The sequence below is a fragment of the Trachurus trachurus genome (assembly GCF_905171665.1).
Source record: "Trachurus trachurus genome assembly, chromosome: 3".
Classification (NCBI taxonomy): Eukaryota; Metazoa; Chordata; class Actinopteri; order Carangiformes; family Carangidae; genus Trachurus; species Trachurus trachurus.
This window is the reverse complement of record NC_139893.1, coordinates 31,329,761-31,335,633: the sequence shown is the minus strand read 5'-3', so window position 1 is coordinate 31,335,633 and position 5,873 is coordinate 31,329,761.

Sequence of the window (5,873 nt, the reverse complement as noted above, 5' to 3'; positions counted from 1 at the left end):
GTGTCTCATGTCCTGCACATGTTTAATAGAGATCTGGGGATGAGGAGTCACCACTAGTTTTTTTTTTTTGTATTTGTTTTGTTTTTCTGTTTTATTTCTCCCCTTCCATTGTCCTGTACTTGTACGAGTGTTGGACTGTTGTGCTTGTTTATATTTTAAAACAACTACAAAAAAAAGTGGTTCACAAAAAAAAACCACTCAGGCTCCTCCTACACCCAAGACAACACAGAGGTCAGATCTTTGTGACCTTCAAAATGTTTTCTTGACAGCAGAAACCAAAGCTTGTTTTTCAAGGAGCCGAACTGTTTCTACAAAGGTCCAAAATGGTTTTGTTCTCTGGTCGCCCCACAGTGCTGTATAAAATAAAAGGACTGTCAGGAAGGAGAACACAGAAATAAGAAGGTAATGTTGAATATTTCCTGCTTGATGCTGGTTAAAGTTCAGCACCAGAAGGTACATCCGATGGATCTTTGGAGCTTATAAACGAGCAGTCACCCAGCCACAGCTGGACTGACACTGTGGCTGTTCATTTTTAATGTGCCCTTCATTTTGACTGACACGAGTGAGAGGTGTGATCACTCTCTTTTGGCTGTCAACTGGTAATTCACACGGATAGATGCACCGCGGTGGGATGAGAGGCTGTAGGTTCTGCAGGCCACATAAGGCCATGCTGCTTCATAAGATACAACTATTAGCAAAAATTATACTTTCAACTTTTCATCTACGTCCATTATCATCTTTGTCATCATCATCATCATCATCATCACTATCTGATGACTGAAACCAGTGCGGTACAGCAGCTTCATGGGGCCACTGGCATGTTTTGTTTTAGGCAATTCAAATCAAATATGTTGTATTAACCCAAATGATAAATGTGCATTTTCACATTCATTTTTGCCCCTACACTATAATGTTTATGCAAATCAGTGCGAGCAATATTGATTGATATTACTTAATTATACAGTATGAATTCATTTTAAAACGTATTAATACATATATTATTTTACAAATCAGCTGCTGTCGCCAGATCCCTGTTCATAATAAATCAATAAGCTTTGATGCCACTGAGGCATTAAATTCAATAAACTTCTATAGTCTTTCTGCTCATTCTCGGCATCATTACTGGACTTATTTCTGGTGTGCATGATATACTGTACTAACTGGTGTGCCGCATGCAAATGAATTTAAATTGCAAATCAGGTTTACATGAAATATGCAAGCTAGTCTGCCACAGTGAGTGGTGTTGCGCAGCACATGGTATGTACCAACAAACAACACGCCTGCAGGAGTGTTCAAATCTTCTTTCTCTGTCTAATCTCCTCCTCTTTGATCATGATTTCCCAGTAAACAACAAACAGTATGTTACGTTTTCGCACAGCTGTGATGCCTTCAGACATGCAGCAGCTGAACATAATAGTTGATTGACAAGTTAAATCACAGAGGGGACTCATTGTATTAACCTCATTTCCTTGTCACTATTGTTTGTAGCTGCACCATCGCAGTTGAAAGCTTGTCACAAAGAAACCAGCGACAACAAAGAAAACAATAACATTTATTTATTGATTCATAGGTTATACATCTCATGATATAATAGCGATATATTATTATTGGCAAAGATACTATAATCCAATTGCATTTCTATACATAAATACAAAATCTGAGGTAGGGCCTCAAAGATTGATGACATTGAAAATAAATAAATGCATTTGACATATATGATATATATCTTCTTTCTTTCTTTCTTTTTTCTTTTCTTTTTTTTTAATCTCACACATATTTTAAAACGTATTTCTTATATATCTACTCTATTTTCAAATCAAAGGATGTCATGGGCTGTTGGAGGCACATATCTATATCCATAGGCAGCAGTACCTCACATAAAACACACAGAAATATATGACATTACTCAAGTAATTAGAAATTTAACCTATGCATTCATAGGTCACACAATAAAGTGCCCAAAAGACACAACAGACATAACAATAGGAATACTGGTACCATATGAGACAGACGATAAGCTATTCTGTGGTATTATTTTTGAAATACATACAATATTCTACCATTAGAGGACATCTATAAGGCCAATGGTTACCTGAAGATGTTGTGTAACGTATTGGCAAACATCGAGGAACACTACATGGGATATGAATGGCAGTATCTCAACCTCCTATACGCAGATGACACGTTCCTTTTTTCTTCTAACATTTGTTTTTCTGTTTACACTAAAACCCTAGTTTAAGTATTCTTTCTTTGGTTACCTATACTGCCCAAAGTTGACTTGCAGGCAAAGCGTATCGACAGTTACTTCTTTTTTTATTTTATTTTTTATTTTTTTCGTTTTTTTGTTTTCTTCTTCCTTCCTCTGTCAGAAGGACAACAGCATCCCTCTGTTTTGTCATTCAGTAGAACAAAAAGCTCCCTAAAGTAATCATGCATGGACTTATACTATTGAGAGAGAAAGGACAAGGTTTACTATACATGGACATTGAGTTACAGCAACACAAACTGCACATGCAAGCTCTTCAGTGTTATACGTTATGAAGCAATGTGGTTTCAACTTAACCCCCAACTTGTTTTTTTGTTTTGTTTTGCTTTGTTTTTTTTTTATCTCAAAACAAAAGCAGACAAGCCGAGTAGAAATGGAAACACAGGGACACAAAACACAAAATTGTATAGCTATTTAGTTGCAGCCCTGTAGGAAATCATTAAAATCAATCTTAGGGCATGAAAGAATTTTTTTTTTATCATTCAAGTCTTTCTACAAAGAGTGAAGGTTCCACAACATCCAACACATGATTTAAAATGCCAAACTGCTCCTTTGGCCTGCCCTGCTCTCAAATGAGCGGTTGCCATGGGATTGAACCTTTTGAAGCTTATCAGTGATAAAAGTTTGTTTTACCCAGCTCAAGTTCACAAATGTTGGTCTAAGATCCTCGTATCCATCAAAAATGACAGAGGAGCATCAGGCCGAGGCATTCTGGGAAAAAAAAAAGTCCTGTAAAATCTCCTCGGCCTTGTTCGACAGTCTACTCGGAAAGTGGCCATGCAAACATCTGACTGACAGATACGTGGACTTGAGTGAAACTAATACATAGAGCAGACAAAACACACACGCACAAGCACACACACTTTTCTTTTATTATCACATTTGACCAATAGAGCTTATTGCACTAAGTCTTAACAAAAGCAACGCTGTGGAGCAAGCAAGCTATTTAATAACAGGGCTTTTGTGCTCATTAACTGATTATGTCTTGTTTTCAAACCATAAAACCTCTAAAATCGTATCTGTGCTATTATCATGTCAAGATTATGAAAGGACATGGCTTAGAGAGATCGTTAGGGAGACCCTTGAACTCAGAGCAAATGTTATTGCATTCATACCTGCAGCCTCCATGGAAATCACTGAAGCCACTCAACAATTAAAAGACTGCAGTGTGATAAGCATAATAAATAGGGATTTTTTGTCTTGTGTCAACATCAAAATGTATAACCGGCTGACCAAAGCTGGGAAAGGTCTAATTGCAACTGAGTTGAAACATGGTATTACTTTGAAGGTGATTGGCTGACGGCCCACAGACTGAGAGCAGGCTGCCCGTCATGTCACATTTAAAAAGGCTGCACAGCCAGTTGGAGATTACTCTTACGCCCTCCAAAAAACGCACTCACAGTAACTCATTTGTGCTCATGTTCTCATAACAGCACGACTTAAAGGGAACCGTTCTATATTACAGTAATTCGACTAAATCTGAAGGATCACAGTGTGAGCAAGGCGACCATAAAGTTGCTGACAGCCTTTCATTTGCTGCATATGCAAAAAACAGACCAACCACGAAAAAAAACAAAAAAACAGTTAGGTGTACCGACAATCAAGAAACAGGAGGAAATCATTTACATTTCTAGCTGATTACAAGGCATTCTAAATTAAATTTATTTTAGTAAATTCTTAACTAATTATTGTTTCGAGCTAACTATGTTACAAACATAATGGATAGCAGGATCTTAATTTAGCACTGCACAGTTAGTCAAAAGAGGTTAATTCACTCACGCCCTGTATAATAATCGCAAGGCGCATTTAAACAGCAGTGAAGCAAAACACAAAGTGCTGCTGCTTTGAGGTCATCAGGAAGTGATGTTTTGATTCTGATCGTCCGCAACACACTTCCTTAATACTGCTTCCATTATAATTTAGCTTTAGGATGGCTCTACTCTCTGTTTCCTATGTACTGAATGCAATTGTTCCGACAACTACCGGAGTAGTCTGGTGGAATCAAGTATACCTGAGACCCTGTTTTCATGAAGACACACAGAGAAGCAAAGAGGCATAAGTCTGAAATGGCAAAGAGGTCTCCGGAGCTCTACCACAAACAACAAGAGACGAAGTACACTTCCAGGAAAAAGGAGGCGGCCATTTTCTAGTCTACTCTTCATCTACTCACACGAAGCAGCTGCTCCTAATATTGTGAGAACGCAACGACACACACACTTACTACTTGAAGATAGCTTTTTTTTTTTCGAGAGGTGTACACTTTTACACAGCTAGCAAGAGAACCATGGCACACACATATACGCTCTGTCAGTATCTGTCACGCTAGCTCTCTCCTCTGCTCAAGGCAATACATAAATATATGTGTATATATATATATATATATATGTATATGTATATATATATTTACACATTAAAATGGTTTCCACAGATGGCGAGACAAGTTCACAACACATACAGTGATAAATACACCATCTAAAATATATCTACAGAGTGACTATCAGGTCGGATTTTAGAGACTTAAAAAGGTCACCTACTAAAGGAAGGATTGGCTACACTAGTGGTTTCCTACGTTAGGGATGTGCTACTTTATATTCTAGGATAATACAGCAGGAATACGACTTACTAAATAGAGAAGGAGAGAGGGTATCACAAATGGTCCCTCAGGTTCAGAGAGAAAAATAGACCCAAGCCTCGATCGTACTGCAGAGTCATCCAAGGCCAAAATGTATCTACTGAAAGTGGTAATCTGGGATGCATTCGCTACTCTACTGGGACGTACTGTAGGAGGCACAAATTGCAGATCTTGTAATCTATTTTTGACAAACCAAGAGCGACCGAGCAGTAGCTAGTGGAGGATATACATATGTACTGCTGAAGAGGAACTAAATGTGATAACAGTGTGCATACTGTGGGTGTTTTCCCTTTTTTCCAAGGCAGTTGGTATTATTTGTATTGCCGATGGAATTTTGTACACAGATGGAACAAAATACAGATCCCCGCCGAGCTCGTTCAACCGTTGTTTCTCTGTTGCTCAATTTTCTTTTTTTGTTTTCCTGTGTCTGCTTTCACCAAGATGATTCATTATCTCTACACAAAAGTATGATGGCACACACACACACACACGCACACACATACGCACACACGCACAACACACACGTACACACATGACTCCATAGGGAGCAGCCATGGTGAGTCTAATATTGCAAGTGCAGTCTGAGCTGTGTCATTTTATGGCACAATTTTTCTCTTGGAATAAAGATCCCTGGGAAGGGCTCTGGAGTAATCAGTGGTCATGTGTGGGAGGCAATGATAGCCCATTAATTGAGTACGAAGCAGCAGCGGAGGAGTAAACTCCACCTGGGCAGCCACTCCTCCCTCAGAGAAGAAGGGAGGGAGTGGTGAAGGGAAAGAAGAGGAGATGGAGTCTGTTTCCAAAGCCAGAGAACAGTGAGGGAAAACAGGAAGCTAAGAGGATCAAGTGCAGGTGGGAGAAAGAGAGGGAGGAGCAGGAGGAGGGGGAAGAAGAGACATGGACCCACCCCTCCCTCCTGGTGGCCCCCCAGGGTTGGGGTCAGAAGTGGTGGGTGTGGTGCTGGAGGGATGGCTG